The sequence below is a fragment of the Thermobia domestica genome, chromosome 3 (assembly GCF_964235325.1).
Source record: "Thermobia domestica chromosome 3, izTheDome1.hap1.1, whole genome shotgun sequence".
Lineage (NCBI taxonomy): Eukaryota > Metazoa > Arthropoda > Insecta > Zygentoma > Lepismatidae > Thermobia > Thermobia domestica.
Window position 1 is genome coordinate 71,214,041 of NC_137456.1, and position 19,514 is coordinate 71,233,554.

General features: G+C 34.8%; 1 protein-coding gene and 1 long non-coding RNA gene across 2 annotated transcripts in view; one reads left to right on the top strand and one right to left on the bottom strand.

Annotated features, from left to right (window-relative positions):
* Nucleotides 1–19,514, bottom strand: part of Cht6 (Chitinase 6) — a 334,867-nt gene that overhangs the window by 126,984 nt on the left and 188,369 nt on the right.
* LOC145680495 (uncharacterized) overlaps nt 1–19,514 on the top strand; it is a 79,992-nt gene that overhangs the window by 53,424 nt on the left and 7,054 nt on the right. The window lies entirely within an intron of this gene.

Consider the following 19,514-nt stretch of genomic DNA (forward strand, 5'->3'; position numbering starts at 1 on the left):
TTACTTAATCACTTTGTAACTTTCTCTAGGGTTGACAAGGCCGCAGGTGTCAATCGAACAGTTTAGTGTTTCACTCATGTCACCTTGTGACTAAGGTACGTCCTGTCGGTATATATATGGTACTGGGTTCAATTAGCGATAAAATACATTTTTAGCATTAAACAAATGTAAAAATCTACACGAAATGAGATACCATGATCTCTGACTTACGGATAACACCAAGCAACTAATGGTACTGAGTGTGATTGAGTTTACTATCTGGCTAAAATCAGTGTTCCTTTAGCTATACTTCTTTTCGTGCTCTGAATTGCAAAGATTGAAATAACCGTTTTAAATTATTGCATATATATCTTCTGAGTAATTCTGAGAATCATTGCTCTTTCTTTAAGCAATGTATGAGACTGTTAAACTGCTCGTTGCTTAAAATGTTGCACTAAGAAGGATGCATCCCGGAAAGTCCAAATTTGCAGAATGTCTAGAGCAGGGAAGGATAAATATGTTTAGTCGATGGCTGCACAACGCCTCCGCTGTCACCACGTTGTCACAGCGAATACAGCGGACGGTTAAGAATATTCTGCACTTACTATTAGGTATCTGCCTGGGAACTTTGGTGCAGCTACCCAGTCTCCTTCTTGGTGTCGCATTTTTAATGGCGAGTACTGAGTAGGAATCTCTTGTGAGCGAACACGTTTTCGGCTGTCAGCATAATTTTAATTATTGCGATATTAAAAAAAAACAAAAAAAACATACCTGTTAATTAAAATGTACAGAGAAGTTATTTCTGGAAAATTCTATTCAGGCCTCTTGTGGTAACAACTGCACTTTAGAAGAAGATACTATTAAGGAAAAGAATGAGGTAAAATAATCTTTATATCGTACAAGCAATGGATGATAACAGCTTAATAAATGATTGTACGTAAATCTTGTTTGAGTTTGAATATAGGATTGTATATGGCTGTGCATTTTGCATTATTATTGAAGTGCTGCAACTAACTAACTGCAAACCATATGATAAATTCTTACAGTAATATATCACATATTGATTTACTCTGTATGAAAACGAAAATAGTTTAACATATGGTTAACCTTCTTTGTGCCCATAATTTTAAAATTAACGCTTGTGTCACTTTTCAACACTTGGCTTTGCAGTAGCTTTCCAACGAATTAGCAGGAAGCTCAAACTTACAGGACACCCTGCAGGTAAATACATTTCTTTTGACAGTTTCACTGCTCCAAACTAAGATTTGAAAAGTGTAGTATTGTTAATTTTATTATTATTGGCACAAAGGAGATCAACCATATTTTAAACTATTTTTGTTTCCATACAGAGAAAAACAATATGCGACAACATTACAGTAAGAATGTATCATGCATTTTGCAGTATGTTGTAGCACTTCAATAATGGTGCACTATACGTACAATCTAGATCCTGAATATGTCCAATCCATATATTACAACAAGGCAATACGTATGCGATACAGGTAAAATCCGTATATTTCATACGGACAATCTATAAGCTACATACATCCAATCCATACATTACATATGGCCAACCTGTACGGGACATACGTATAATCTATATGCTGCATGCAGACAGTCTATAAGCTACATATGTGCACTCTGTATGGTGCATACGGATATTCTGTATGCTGTATCGGGACAAGCTGTGTGCGACATAAGGAAAATCTGTATAATACATACGTACATTACGTATACTGTATCTAGTCGTACGTACGGGGCACAAGTACAATATAGATGCTGTCTTGGGGTTGAACGCAAGAAACATACGTATAATCTATATACTGCATACGTCCAATCCGTATATTACAAAAAGGCAATACGTATGCGACATACGTAAAATCCGTATACTTCAGACAAACAACCTATAAGCTACATACACCCAATCCATACATTACATATGGCCAACCTGTACGCGACGTACGTATCATCTATATGCTGCATGCAGACAGTCTGTAAGCTACATATGTGCACTCTGTATGGTGCATACGGATATTCTGTATGCTGTATCTGGACAAGCTGTGTGCGACATAAGGAAAATCTGTATAATACATACGTACAATACTTACACTGTATCTAGTCGTACGTACGGTGCATAAGTACAATATAGATGCTGTCTCGGGGTTGAACGCAAGAAACATACGTACATAGCGTATAATACATATTACTTGAAATTATGCTCTGTCCTGAGAGTCAGCGTGTGTCATCATTATTAACTAATATGCTGTATATGGTCCTGACGTCACAAAGCTAGATATCACCTCCGTATATACTTGTTACTGCAGATGACGTCACACGAATGACGTCATTGCACTTATGCAGACAGTGCGTATAATACATGCTTTCTCAGCTATACGTTTGCTGCAGGATGTTATTTACGGTTGTACGTTAAGTCCAGAAACTACAGGAATTACGAATGTAACCTACGTTTTTAAGTATGCCACCTACATTTTTTTTTCTCCGTGTATGATATGAATACATTTCAATTTTATTTGTTTAATTTATTTTATTTCTTGCATTAATGTGCAATCTAAGAGGACTACAAAGGTAGATCTAGGTGGTCAATTATGAACCGCAGACCATAGTTTGACCAGTTATGAACCACTGACCAAATCAAACAACAACAGATAGCAGTCTGCTACTTAAGCTATATTTCTCATATAAAGTGCTTAAATAAATAAATAGTGCATAAATAAATAATATTTTCGAGCAGAATAAAAACTTTGGCAGCGAACAACTTAATTTTTATTACATTAAAAGTTCGTTTTCCTCCAAAACTTCGCTTGAGAATTCATCCTCTAGGATGTTATTTTGTTGACTTCGATGTGATTTGTCGGTTGGTACGTCTTAATTTTAGGATTTAGGGATTTAGGGTTTAGATTTCTGGGCTTTCAGCGTCTATGACTATTTAGCCCGTTACGTTTGAGGGATGACGTCCCTCGGCGAGCACACTATCCGGAAGAAAGAAAGAATTGAAGTAGGAAGGAAACCTGGGATCTATAAATTAGGTACCACCCTGTGTTTGCCTGGTGTGAATGAGGAAAAGCCAGGACCACATTCAGGGTGGCTGGTCTGAAAAAGCATTTAAACTTTTTCGACCGAGTGCCCCCACCGGGAATCGAACCCGGGACCGAAGGCGAGAGCATTAGCGACTAAGCTACGCGGGCCCACCGTCTTAATTTTAAACACACCAAAATAGTTGTGCATTAACTCGAAGTTCCGACTATTTTACCAGTCTCAAGCCTGGGAATATGTGAATGAAATCGGAAGTTGATTATTAATGTTGGTGTGATAAATATAACAATAATAGGCCTAATATGGAAGCCCGGTTACTAATATTTTGAAACTTTCAGTTGATAGCAATTGTCGTTAGTCTCTTCAGATACACATCGAAATTGTCGCAGGTCGCAATTGTCTCTACACCTATATCTTATGTTTGCGATTTTTAAATCAGTAATGCTCAATCCAAAATGGTTACAACTGTTCATTTTGGGCATAAATATGTATTATATAAATTATAATTACTAAATACATATTCAATGCAGTGGATCGAATTGTACAAATTGAACTGAATTGCGAATATGAAGTATTTGTGATTTTTATTCACTTTTTTAAGTGGAACTTTTTAAACTCTTGAACTTCATGATAGGAATTGGTTGCGCAACTTCCTTAGTATTTTTTTTAACGTGATCTGTAAGGGTGCGTCACTTATAATTCGCGGCTTTGTTACGTGGTTAGCGTTGAGTTCAGCAATTAACTCTCCCACTTTTAGGGAATTTAAAAGAGAGGCTGATGCTCTCCTAAAAAGGCCAGTCATGCGTAGGATTTCAAACGTGGATTTCCCTTGACATGCACGCACTTCATGTCATGTAGTTGTCAGTTTCAAATGAAGAGTAATTGCCGTTTTTCAGCAAAATGAAACCAGTACTTTTGTTTAAGGTGGAGTGGGGTGGAAATTTTAACAGTGTATGCGAAAGTTGCCTGGAGATCAGTCGGAAGTAAAATTATTCTGCTCAAAGGTCATTCGAAAGAAAAGTACGGGTAATATGCAGGAACGAGATACAGATGTTTCAGAGATAAACATTAGTAAAAATCCAGACACCAATAATTGTAGCAATTAGCACCTTGAGGCTGAATACCTATCCCTTCAAAATTCATTTATCAGTAACTTCAAAACGACTAAATTTCTGTAGCTAACAGGATGTGTGTTTGTAAATAATTGTTGGTTTACATTATGAATTATTTGCAAGTGTGCAAGGAAGTGCCTGTATATTCGCAATTCTGTTTGTGTGTCAGTCTTTTGCTTCCCCCTTGGGAAAAATCATGTGGGCTTTCCTGTACGCTCGCATCTATAATCGTAAGAAAAGTTGCTTCTCAGTATAAACATTTAAGAGGCCTCATCCCGGCGAAATTAAAATACCGCTAATTTTACAGTAATTATGTGATATCTTCAAATAGATAAAAGATAATTTAAATGTGGAACAAGAGCGCCCTAGACAATATTATTTTGCGTGAGGTACCGTTATCACAAGTCACCTAGTGGCTTTCCGTTTTCAGCAGTTTAGAAACGCGAAAACAAATGCCGATTTTCAAAATGGCTTGAAATCGAAAGCAGATAAGTGAGTCGTGATAACGGTATCCCATGTAAAATGATATTGTCTAGGGCGCTCTTGTTCCACATTTCGATTATCTTTTATCTATTTGAAGATATCACATAATTACTGTAAAATTAGCGGTGTTTTAATTTCGCAGAGATGAGGCCTCTTAATACTGTGCATAAAGTGATTTAAAAAAAAAAACAACGTATGTGGCGTACGTTAAAACGTAGGTTACATGCGTATTTCCTGTGGTTATTGGACTTAACGAACAGCTCTATGTAACACTGTGCAGCAAACGTATAACTGACAACGTATGTTTTATACGTTCTTTCTGTATAAGTGTTCCGAATAAACGTACTTCCCGTATAAGTGTTCCGAATAAACGTACTTCCCGTGTAAGTGTTCCGAATAAACGTACTTCCCGTACGAAAGAAAGAACTGTATATAGGTGGTTAGGATCTTACATACACATGGACGAATAGACCTACAACATATAGCTAACATGTGTATCATATGTAATATACAAAAGACTGTTACAGACATCCTGCAGCGGGATGATGTAGCATCTAAGTGGGAAAAGGGTAGTACGTATATAGCATGTGAATAATGTATACTCCTTACAGATTTCCATAGTAAACATAAGGACTCCGTAGACCTATATTTGTACAATATACCGCTGTCTGGATAACGGATTTTTTTTCAGTGTATACTACACCTGGATTTCGATTGTTGCTGTTTATATAACACGAGTGCTGCTAGTTGTTTGTGTGAATTAATTCACACGTATATTAAGTTTCATAGTTTCAATCTTTCGAACACCTTCAACGAATTATTATTATTTTTATTATTATTATTATTATTATTATTATTAATAATAATAATAATAATAATAATAATAATAATAATAATAATGCACAAATAACAGGCAAACCATTTCATTGCAAGAAATTTCATTTGTTCCTTCATAAATACAAGCAATGGTTATGTTCTTCCATATTTCAGCCCCAGAAACTTACAACAACACAGTATCCAGTAGCATACATGTCAGGAATGTATTCAATAAAGAGTCCAATTACTATTTGAGTGAACACAGTTAAAATAGTACATAAACATAAAAAAATGCAGGATAGAATTTCCTCGACAATTATTTCCTTCAATTACAATAATTCATACAGATACTATCATTACTTTGTTGAAAGAATACATACAAGCACGATCTTTGCGTTGGCAACAGCGGGTTTATTTTATTCTTTGGTAGAACCACCTTTCACTTGGTATTTTTCATAATGCGCTCTGATCGTTTTTCCGCATAGCAGACCAAAGGTGGGAACTAGTTCTTCTCACTAGAGAAAGAAGTTTGATATAAACCAATATGTAAAGAAGTATATGAACTGATCGTAGACTATCCTTGTCTGGAACAAAAATTGCTTATAGGCATATTACTGTGATTAAAATGTTGATCACGTTCAGGTTACAATATCTTATTTTCGTGGCTAGTAGCAGCACTTAAAATGTTACAGGTTGAAAAGGCGACTGCTTACTGTTAGATGGCACGTTCTCTGCTGGCCATATCAAGAAGTTTAAAAGAGATAAACTGAGTAACATCTTACTGACCATGTTATTCTCAGTAGTGTTATGTGTTACAGAGTGAATAAGATAAGAAAGTGTTTACGTAATATTGTATTCAATTAACTGTCTAAATATATGTTTGACATATATTAACTATCTAAATACCTATGTACTATGTAAAATTTAGTACTCCAAGCACCTAACGACCTCGTATATCTTAACTGACTCTTTTTTAATGAAAAAATTCAACTAAATACAGTGTATATGTTTAATAGCAAAATACTAGCCTTGTAGTGATAACTCAAGTGAATACAGGTTGAAAATCAAATACAACCGTGAGCAAGTGTGTAAGATTACAATCGAATCTGGAGTTCGAATAAGTAACTGCAGTTAAAATTATCTGAACAATTTAACTACTCTAAACGTTATCATCAGAGCCATCCCTGAGGAACAAGTGAGGTTGTTTCCTCACGTCCCGCTTCCAAGAGGTCCAGCGAGAGAGTTAGGCCCTTTAGGAAAAGTTTACTATTTCTAATTCATTCTTGGAGCTCAAAGTGTTCAGAGATGATGAACCATCAACCATCATTTCATAGGATACTTAACTGTTAATGTTGCAAAGCGCACACTTAATGGAATATCAGTATCATGATATGAAAAATTCGGCAGAAAACAATTTATTATGCTGGATATGGAATTATCTTCTACATCAATGGTTCCAGTGGCGGATCTAGTCCAGGGCCGGGGGCCTAGCCCTCAGTTTTTTTTGAAAGACAAAATAATTTAATCTATTACTTATATATTTTTGAAAATTTATAATAAACTCATACCTATCTTAGTGGGTTCTGTCCCCCAATTTTTAACTTCTAGATCCACCACTGACTGATTCTACAATTTACTTTTGTGTCAGGCTCCGAAAATCGACGGGATGGCCAGGTTATAACTTCAATTTAAAAAATAATCAATTTTATGCAATAGTATAAAGGGCAAAATGTCTATAATTAACAATAATTAAGTTAATATATAACTTCTAGCTTAAATGATTCTTCACACGGAGAGTGTTAAGATTTATGAAAAAAAAATGAACCCCTTTCCTCCCTTAAAATGCACATTTCAATGCAAGTGTAATTTTATAAACCCATAAGATAAATTTTTGAGATAAATATTGAATTTCCCATCTCCCTTAGGATACGCTCGTTAATCAATGTGACATTAAAAGTAAAACTTGAGGCAGGAAGTATGTTCCAAGATTCATTTCAAACGGGTGACCCACAAAATAATTTATTTAATAATAGTAACAAATCTATCACAATCTTAGAGAAAGAGAGAGAGAACTATCATAGAGATTTTATACTCCGATTTTTGATGTTATAATTGATCAGGGTCGTCATTTGGGGCTTAAGGGGGAAAATTGCCCCTCGTGACTTTGGGATATACAATACTTATTTTAAGCAGCATTATAATAATATATTAATGGGTAAAAGAAAAGTCTTAGCCCCAGCCACCAAGCAAAATCTGAAATTACGCTTTTGTAATTGACGCTGACAAATTATTTATCTGTCTTCTTTTGCAGCTGTAATTACCTATTTTCGAAGTTTTCTTCTTTTTTATGTTTTTAACTTACCAAATCATTAAAAGCGTTTTCTATATTTTGAGTACTTGTTACTTCTTGTTTGGAATCTGCTTTTCTCTTTGTTTGAAAAATGTAAGTGAAAAACTAAAGCTTAAATAGCTAGTACAACGAATTTATATCTCATAAATATTCATAGGTACTTACAGGAATGCATAGATATTTACAGAAAGAAAACTAAAGTTTGAATTCATAGTAGTTTGAATAGAAGAAAACATTGAAGAAAGTATCTGTCTTTTTCTTTCGCTATGTGCTAGTGTTATAGTGAAAGCAAAAGATAATATATGTATGTGCACAAGAACCTCGAGGATGTAATTGTCCCATCATAACCCTTAATGTTAATATTAAATCACCGTCCTTGCTCATATCATTCTTTTTAAAGATCGAGCTTTAATTGTAATCATTAAACAGCGTATAACATATGTTACCACAGAGCTTAAACCAGTTCACATAGCTTATAGTACTGTATAGCCTTGAACCATGAAAATCCTTGGAAGGAAATATAGAATAGTCGAATTAATTTAGCACTAATTTCTTCGTCCAGGATCGTAAATTATTTTGTCAGAAATTCGGACATATATAATTGGGGGCGAAAATGCACAAAGGATGACCTTTTGCTTTTCTGGAAATGAGACAAATTTTGTAGAGAAAGTTATGTAATTGCTAACATACTCCTGTCGAACAAAATACTTGTGTGTTTTTGTTTGTAGTAAACATTCTGATTTATGTGCCATGCTTTGCAAGAAAGAAAGAAAGAAAGAAAAGAAGAAACGAAACCGCAATGTGGTCCTACATAATTTGTAAAGAATATGTTAAGCCAAAATACTACTTAAGGGTAAAAGCTACATGAAAACGAGGTCACACATTGTGTAAAACATATATCATATTCTTCTCCTTTAGGAAAGAACTATTTAGTTTGCTTATGGTGACGCATCCAAATTTTCTTGGTAATAAGGAAAGTTTAGGATTTTTACGTAACAGTTGTGAAAGTGATCTTCGTTGATTAATTCATAAAATGTATTGAATCTGCATTTTTGCACAAACAATCCTATTCATATCGTCAAAGAAGAGATTTAATGTAATTAGGAAGGTACAAAAAATAGGATCACTAAAAGTCTTACAAGAAACCACTAACAGCAAGTTCGAGTACATTCTGACTTCTCTGAAGAATGCTTTCCTTTGTTTGAAACTAATGACTAAATTTTATATATATAAAAAAATAAATTTATCCCTACACACACATACCCACTCTTTCATACTTTAAAAACGATATAGTTCGAACAACCAGAAGTATGATTGAATGCAATAATATGGCTCCAGCAATACTTACAGCTGGGAGGACAATATTTTATGATTAAAAGTATAGCTGGATCAACAAAATGTATTGCTGCCGCAGTCACTCTTATGATGGTAACAACCAAGGCCGTACTGGCTAGGCGGGAAACCGGGATATTTCCTAGTGGGCACTGGACAGTGAATTTTTAGTGGGCCATCCGCCTCTTATCATAAGATAGCGGAATATGTATTTTGGTCTAGGAATTAATTCGTGCGGGTGGACAAGAGATGGCGCAACAAACGGAGAGTCCCACAGTTCCGTGTATCCACACATGTGTTGCAAACCCCTGTCATCGTGTATCGTTCGTAGTATAGGGCAGTGGATTAAACCGTCAACAACACCAGTTTGTAGTTAAGTGAACATGGCGCAATTTGTGCCTGATAAAGTGTTTTTGCGGGGTGTCCTGCTGCATGCAGAAAAGTGAGACTCAAAGTCATCGTATTTTGGTGGAAGTGTATGGGGACTATGCTCTAGCTGAGCGAACGTGTCAGAAGTGGTTTGCACGGTTTAGAAGTGGTGATTTCGGCTTGGCAGACCAAGAGCGAGCTGAACAGCCAAAAAAATTTCAAGACGAAGAATTGACAGCATTGCTCGAGCAGGATTCGTGTCAAACGCAGGAACAACTTGCAGCAGCATTAGGCGTTGATCAAACAACAGTCTCCAAACGCTTGAAAGCCCTTGGAATGATTCAGAAGATGTCACATTGGGTTCCACATGAATCGAAAGACAGAGACGTTGAAAGACGAAAAACCATTTGCGAATTGCTGCTTCAACGACAGAGCAGAAAGGGGTTTCTGCATCGAATTATTACGGGTGATGAGAAGTGGATCCATTACGAGAACGCTAAACGAAAAAAGGCCTGGGTGAAACCAGGTGAACCAGGTCCATCACAACCAAAACGAGATATTCACTGTGCAAAGGTTATGCTGTGTATATGGTGGGATATGAAAGGTGTGGTGTACTATGAGCTGCTGCAACCGGGTGAAACTATGAATGGAGAACGTTATCGACGACAATTAATGCGTTTGAAGCAAGCTCTGGCCAGAACACGACCAGAATGGGAGAACAGACATGATAAACGTATTGTTCAACATGATAACGCTCGCCCACATGTCGCAAAACCGGTCAAAACCTATTTAGAAAATGTCGGATGGGACGTTTTACCCCACCCGCCGTATTCACCAGACGTTGCTCCTTCGGACTACTACTTGTTCGATTGCATGAACAACGATTTGATTGGACAGCGGTTTACTTCTTCAGAAGATATCGAAACATGGGTCTCTGACTGGATCGCTTCCAAGGATGAGGACTTCTTTCGCCACGGAATCCGTACATTGCCTGACAGATGGGCGAAAGTGGTGGCTAGCGATGGACAATATTTTTCTTAAGGTATTTATGTATTTTGTGTTTGTACTACAGCTTCAATGTGTGCGTACCAACCGCACGAATTAATTCCTAGACCAAATACAAAAAGGCAAACGCTACGCACCCCTTGCATAAGGGAGTAACGGAACGGAGGATGGTAATATGTACAGTACCGGTAATACAGTCAGCTCATCTCACACAGCGTTGTCAGCCCATGATGTTACGAAAACAGCCTTTCACATTTTTCGTAATTCAGCCCTTGAAAGATTCCTGATTTCCCATTCTGCGTTATAATTTTGCTGATATTGAAGTATTCAGCTTATTTGAAATCTCAAATGATGCCACAATTTGAAACTAAATAATAATTTACCATTGTTTTCCGTATAGAAAATATAAGGGCCGGATTAAAACCATTGGAGGTCCTGGAGCGGGAAAATAAAGTGAGCTCCATAAAAAAAAAAAAACATGATGAACCCTCTCTCAAAATGTTCAAAAGGATTTATGAACTATATAGGAGTGACTCATATAATATTCTTTTTAAACTTTTATGGTAAAAATGTTTTCAGTAATTTTTAAATTTTGGGGGGCCCCCTTGGTCACGGAGTCCTTGAGCAAAAAATGAAAATTCAACTCAATTTTTCCTTTTTTTTAAAGGAGGAAAATATACCTTTAGAGGAAAATCACAGGAGCAATCACTATGTTGCAGGTAAGTAGCTTTTTAAACGATGTATTTTATAACGCGTATTGATGGCATCATAAGGGTCCTTGTGCAGATACAAATTTAAATCAGCTTTCTTTACGTTCCGTCAAAAATGCTTAAAGGAAAGAAATAAAATTTATTCAGTCATGAATATGATGTAAGTCAAATATTAGTGTAATACATTGAAAAAAAAGTGGGTTAGATCGTAGAAGTGTACAAACAGTTGCTGTAAATTAAATTGAACAAAAATAAGTATATTTTAAAAATAACTGAAAAATATACATTTTGATGTCATTGATGATATAGAATTTTGTTTTTGAATAATGACTTATTTTAATATTTTGTTACTCTGTAAACAGCAGTTTAATGGAGGTTTCTTTTGCAAGGTTTGTGTTCACAGCAATTCCATCTCTCTTATGTGGAAGTTGTGTAAAAGTGGGGGAGATACATATCCTCTGCAAGGATTCATACTAGGTGCATACTTTCAGGTTGTGTTGCTTCTGGGGATAATAAAAGAACATCAGAATATATCATTCATTCTATCATCTGTACAAAGTCAGAAATCTACTATTAATACAGGACAGTGGAGAAGTGTTGCATTTGTATAAATTATAAATTACTTCTGATGCTTCATGTCAGAAGTATATATGTTTGTATATTCACCAGCGACGCCTATGAGGGGTTCATGTCATAGGTGCGCCAATGTTATTTTAGGAGAAGATGTGAAGTAATGGAGCTTGTACAGTTACAAGGGAAGAATGGGGGATTGGACATTACGTCAGATAAGTGTTTGGGGCGAAATTAGTGCCTAAAAAGTTTTAAATCTGCATTTTAAGACTTTTTAGCATACTTATTCGAGTGACACTCACGAACTCTCTTTTATTGTCGGGTAGGGTGGAAGTACATACATGTGAATGGACTCCCTAGAAAGTATCTTCCTGGTGGGCTGCTGGGTTACAGTATGGTCCTGGTAACAACTATGTCAATTATGATACTTGTAATTATAAAACTATCACATCATTGGAAATACCAAGACCATCACAAGATTTTTAGTTGCTACCATCATAAAAATGACTGCGACAGCACTACATTTTGTTAATTCAGCTATATTTCTGACCATACAATAGACCTACTGTTTTTCTAGCTGTAAGTATTGCTGGAGCCATATTAATGCATTCAATCATACATCTGATTGTTCCAACTATACCGTTTTTAGAGTGCACCTTTGCGAGGACCGATGGCATAGTCCTATAATCCAACTCTCCTGGAGGCGAGATGATCATGTGGACAACGGCCTTACTGAGACTGTTCTTGCAGGATGGTCTGTGTATCCCCCAACTGGACCTAATTCAAGCCCGGGTCGTCGTTCCGATATGTGTATGTCCCAGGATAGCTGTGAAACACCTGAAGCAATTTCCTAAACTTGGTACAGTACATATGACTTACAAACTGAAAAAAATACACTCAGTGTAAAGATACCCCTAGCATCCCTATGAGGGTGGGACTAGCGATACTCCCGATACCATACTACAACCCTACCGATATCGTGCTGAAACAGAAGACAACCTTAGCACCCTAGAGGTGGGTAAAAGAGCGTGACACGTGAAAATAACAAATATAATCGATATTACTATCTAATCCATAGTTTCCGGGTACGCTAGTATAAATGGTGACACTGTCGATGTCACCTAAGCCCAAGTTCAGCCTCCATCATCATGGAGGTGAGAAGGGGTGAAAAGTGAAATATCCAAAATGACTGACATTAGTGTCGAATGCATAGTTTTCGGGGTCACCAAACTGATTGGTGACAGCCTCAATAACATTTTAAGTTCAGGTTTAAGGAAGAACAAGTATGTCAGCTGGCCCAGGTTGACCTCTCAATCTACACTAAGCCTCGACTCCCTAATAGCTCCATAGCTATCTCCTCAATAACAGGACGTGGTAAAGATGGTAAGACTCTCCCGATGACAGATACCGATGGTAATTGTTTATTACGGTATGACTATTCATTCATCCAAACGTAAGCCGTTGTCAAAAGTTGTCATTGACCTTGATAACAAAGAGATGCCTCTAGTCTCTTTCAAAGACGTTGCTTTGTCTCTAGTCCGAAAGCTTAAAGATTTAAAGCTTATTCCAACCAATGTTCCGTTACGAAAAGGCCTCATCTAGACACTCCAAAATGTTCAAACTTCGTCCAATGCTCGAACCCGAACATAATTGAACATCAGTGGTCCGTTTCGGATTTTGAAATAAATTTTCGGGAACTTTCGGATAAATTTACCCTGATACAGTGTAGAAAGATGTTTTTAGTGTAATACATCTATACGTATGGGCCTCTTTAACAGTTGGGGCCTCGTTGCTACGGCAACGTCTGTCCCATTCCCCTCTCTCGTCATACTTGCCTATAGTATGTGCTTAATTGCGTTATTAGTTATTATACACTTACAGCTTTCCAAAAGTTAAGCTCTATCAATTATTATTATTATTATTATTATTATTATTATTATTATTATTATTATTATTATTATTATTATTATTATTATTATATTTATTACTAAAATATTCGAGAAGGTTCTAGCTCAAAATACAGACGGATTTTTAAGTTAAAAAGTCTGACTTCAATATTAGTAAAAGCAGTTTAAGTCTACCTTCAATACACTGTGCTAACACAAGTTAATCGCAACAAGAGATAAAGTTAATTGAATTTCGAACAGAAACTTAAACAACAAATCTGTATTCAAAGTTCCAGCTGTGAATCCATTTTACACTGAGCACAACAATAAATTAATAATGGGGAAGCATTTTGGAAATATGACAGGGAAATATGTGTTAAACTTTCATCCCATCATTCACCTAGTGCGACTGAGGAAAACTGTTAAAAATCTCCAATCTCACTCTAAATGACCAAACATAACATTCGAAATTTGGGATCTCTTGATTACGAAACAGGAACGGCAACTACATTAATAAATGTTCTTCCTTCAGATTTGAAGGGATTAGTTCCCGATTTGGAGCCCTGTGTCATCACTATCTACAGCACTCAATCCTGAGAATTGCACAGAAAACAGTCAGCATACTCTTCTGACATACTAATACATAAGGAGTATTTGCACAGTCTTATGCATAGACTTACCTATGAAGACTACAGGTAAACAAACATATTTATCTTGTATTTACATAGTTATTTCCGGAACCCCTTGGCATTATATTCTTCAATCATTTTTTTCTTTCTTCCGTATTTACATTGTTGAGTAAGCAAAAGCTTAAAATTCATTCTCATGTCATTGGCCGTCAGTCGGTCTTGCTGGTGTATGTATGTCTTACGAAATCATCTGAAATCCAAGCGAACAGGAAATGAAATTCAACAAACGCCTTGTGCTGTGCGTACAGTACATATAGGTCTAGTATGTATGTGCGTAAATATGCGCGCATTATTTCGAATTCAATGTAGTTTTTTTTTTTTTTTTAATATGTTTTTCGTAAGATTTGTTTGTTCTAGTTAATGAGCACCTCACATTTTTGTAACAAAAGAAAACTTCCTCGTGGTATACGTAAGCACCAGTTTTGGCGCCAAAAACGCCAAAATAAAAATTTATATATATACTGAAAGTATTGTTACATTGTTTTGTTTTCTTTCTAAAACAAGAGTTTCGTAATGGTTTTTACGGAAGGCTGGGTACATACCTTGAGTATCTCATTGTGTGTCAGAACGTATGAATATATTTTATTTGTACGTTGTGTGCGTCTGTGATTGTGAGATAATAGCGATACAAGGAACAATGAATAATTTTTCTTTTTCTTTCTTCCCTGTTCCTAAGAAAGCAACTTGAAAAAAAAAATCGAAGACAAAGACAACAATATGATTTAAGAAAGGATGTACCTCCCGCCATCTTCCTTGTAACTCTTATCTTGTTCTCTCTCTCTCATGATATTGCAACATATAACCTAGGTGATTAATAATTTTAATGTAGTGTTTAATGGATTAGAACCGTTAAGTAGAGACTATACACGCCTTATATTCTGGTATCATTGTTATACACCATAACGCATAACCATAATGATGGAGGTTGCAGATGTTGACAAGTGAAACTGAAACTTCACGACGAAAAAAGAAGAAAAAACCCTCAATGATTCGTAATACAGTAGAGTACCGAAAACTCGGCCTAATGTTGACCGAACGGTGGTCAAATTTGTGAAATGCCGGGTTATCGGAAGTGGGGTTAAAAAAGAATAAGTACGAGTGTTTCCTTAGAGAATACAATACTGTACTCGTATGTATTTGTTGCTTGAGAATACAATAGAGAATAAACTGCTCAATTGCCATTAAACAAAGGAAAAGTACGTACTTTATGAAGGTATAGAGCCTTTACTATACATGAAAATGAAAATTATTGAATACACACTATACAATAATTTACCTGATAAGACAGACCTCAGAAAAGTACTTGAAAGAATCCGCACGCTTTTTTTTTTCGCTGTACCAGGGTTTGGCCGATTTATTTAGACTGCCGGGTTATCGAGTGCCGAGTTTTAGGGACCAGTGTTTCTTCCAGACATGTTTCTTGGGGGGAACTGCCCCCCCCCAGAGCTCTGAGAGTGCCCCCCCGGAGGAGACCAGAGTAATACGTCTATAAAATAATAATAAATAGAATAGTACAAGGGGTGCCCCCCGGAACATTTCTTCTGAAAGAAACACTGTTAGGGACTCTACTATAATATATTAATCTTATGCTGGAAAATATTGGCCTTATCGATAACCAAGACCCACAGTTTGAATACAATTAAATTTTGAAAAAAAGAACAATATAACTGCTTATAAAACTATATTCATGATCCATAAGTGTTTTAAAAACTGTATATCCTACATTTATTTCACGTTATTTTTGTCGTTTAGAAATTTCAGGTCATTTCCCAGTTTTTTTTTTGTTTTTTTTTTTTTAAATTTAATTCCATATCTGTACATAGACGTAAGAAATCAAAGTGTGTGCGATTTCCAAAGTGATGAAAAGTTAGTGACTACCGTTGAGTAATCCCAACTTAGAGAAGCGTAATCCTTAGTACTTCATTTACACTATATTATTTGATGTAGGAAATTTTTCAAAACGTAGTTTGATAATAATGGATAATAAACGTTGTTAATTTTTTGAAGTTTGTTTATCGTCCTTTGCTGAAGCAAAATGAGGTACAAATTCATTTTGTGATAATTTTCCTGTAGTTTATTGGAGTTCATTACTAATATATTAACCATATGATCTGATCATCAATATATTTTAATACTGACTTAAAACTTAAAATGAATGTAATATGCAAATTGTATATAGATTTATAAATTATCTCGCAGCTTGTTTTATTAGCGTATAATTCCATATGGAAAGCAATTTTGGAAAAAATAAATTACGAATCTTTTTTAAAAGAAAAATAGCGTAAAAAGTAATTTCTTGCAGTTTCGTAATTTTTCGGAAAATATAATGAACACTTTTAAAAATAGAACTAATATGTAACAATTTTAAAATCTTTTTTCATTAATTTTAAGGTTAGGATAATTTTCTCTGTAGTTGTTTGGCCAACAAAATCCAGTGCCTGCTAATAATTTGCTTCTTTGCGAAATCTGAATCGTACTCAATTAATAGGATCTGGATCATTTAGAAAATGAGATTTAATTGAAGTGCATCAGATGAAATGTTTAAATGCATTAATTACTCGAAATGCATTAAATAGCATTTTATCGCTTGCTATTCAGGCACGTGTTATTGGAACTTACAAGCATCGGAAATGTGAGTAGTGGTTTCCATACCATTTTAGTTGTATGTTCTGTCTTTCATAGTTTTGCTATTGAAGACTTGTAAACTGGAGGTATCGTAATCAGAAAGTTGGTTTTGCATAGATTTTATGTGTATCAAACGTCTTAGGTTCGTATTAAAACGTGTAGCCTACTTTGTAGAGCAAGGACATTTTTTTTAAACATGACAACTGGGTTAAGTAGACCATAATTTTCAGTTTAATTTCTTACTTATGAGAAGCACTGAGATTTACCATCGTCATTTCAATTAAATAAGAAATATGTCTGAGAGTAAAGAAACAGAAGGACAAAAATTTCAGAAAGATAAGTAAAAATAACCTTAACTTTATTCTTTCATCATGAAAATTATTCTTTACAAATTAACAGAGCAGAGAATTTATTGCATATTACGAACTTATGCCAGCACTTACAAGGCACTTAAAGGAAGGTCGATTTCTATTGAATCCAAGTAATGTTTATACAGTAATAATACACTGGTAAACTGATATCAACAGAATACGCAATGGAAAGATGTCTAAGGATTAACTATATCTATATAAGTATATTAAGAATTAAACAGATAAATTCTTCAAGCAATACTTTTATGTCTGCAACTTTTTGTGGAGAAAGACATATAAATCATAAAAAAAAAAATCCACATCCACACTATATGATTATTTCTATTTGTTTATTGAAACTGCTCAATTAAAGGGGAGAGAAAAAGTCTTTCGTAGTCCATAGAATAATGATGAATCAAATGAATTAAGAAGATTCTAACAATACTCATGCGATCACAAGAAACCGAATTAATGGGTATGATTAAAGGATTATCCATACCCAAGCCTCAAATTTGAGTTATTTCGTGGAATGTATAAGGTGGGAATCAAAAGACCAGATAATCACATACAATCATATTATTAACGTTTCCAATAATGAAAATTGTCCTAGTTATATTATGTGCCCTGTACAAATGTACTTTGATACAATATGTTATAGTAAAATGAACTTTAAGACGTTGTATTAACATAAGTCTATTACCTTATCTTCCTTCGTTCTCGGCCCCTTACAGAGAACTTAACATTCCATGTCTTTTGCATTGTTAGTAGTATATAGTGTCGTCTTAATAAACATTAAATTTTAAAGGTTTCATTAGTTTCAGTTGACCTGATTTTTCTTTTTAAAGTTTGTTGGTTCATTATTATTGATATTATCGAACTAAACGAGCTCTCTCACAGCTCTTTGCTTAGCATGTATAACTTCGGTGCGGAAAACAGGGATTTGAAAAATGAAATGAAATTTTTGCATTGTTTTGGCAGTTTTACATAACAGGAATTTGATTCCCGCTGGGAGCTCATATGGTTTGGACATTATTGAAACTGCATATTCACATCTCTTATAGTCTCGGTGCTAAAAAGAGGCGCTAAACACCAAATAAATTAATCAATCATCACATCTGAGTAGACTAAACATGCTTTTTTTCTTCCAAAATGTTAGATGTTCATTTCTGCCTATTTAAGTGTCAAATATTTACCATAAAAGGCCACTTTTAATAATATTTATTTGTAATGGAATAATACAGTACTTGTATTTCAAACAAGAACATGCTTGGTTATCTAGTATTTACATAAAACGCAATAAAGTGCTTAACTGTTTAAAACCCTTTTCAAACACAATACTTTTAGAAAAACTGCGTTCCAATAAAGTAACTTTCTTTGTAAAATGTGTTGGGTTTAGTTTTTCATAACTTTCCTGAATCGCCTTTATTATACCCAGAATTTTCAAACTAAGTGGCATTTGGCATGATTTCTCAAGTTTTCAGTGTCTAGTATAATCTACAAAAAAAAAAAAAAAAATCATTTTTAAATATTTTTTTTTTTCAATAAAGTATTAGAATATAGCCTACGATACCACCTTAAGTATAAAGTACACCTAAACTCGTGAACATTTTAAAAGAAAAATAAAATAATAGAAATAAGTTTTAAATTTTTGGTTTAGAATTAAAATATAAATGAGCAATACGTTTTTTTGGTTATTTGGTTAGCGCCAACTATTCTTCATCACAGTTTGCTAAAGAGTTACTCATATACTGGATATCAACGAAAGTATATCAAAGAGAATCATTCTATCAATTGACTTTGATTTTTCACGTTTGCGTATATTTATTTCACTTGAAATGTTAATTATGAGAAATTTTGTATCCTAAATTGATTTATTTATGAGAAGAACGTATTCAAGATAAAGTGAAAAATCTACATATACATGTATGTCCTTTATTTTCATCACAAATACAAAACTAATGGCGTATACAAAAGTATGTTAATTCTGTATTATAGTATTCTTGCAAAATAAAACTTCACCTTATAGCTTGTAAGCAAACATTTATGCAACTTCATTAAAGAGGAACCAGAGAATTGTCGTTCAGTGTTAGTTTCTATTGTAAGGCTGAAAAACTGTTGCCTCTGATTGCAATCTAAATCTTTGATAAAATCATACGATGAGAATCTTTCTGTTCCTTTTATTAA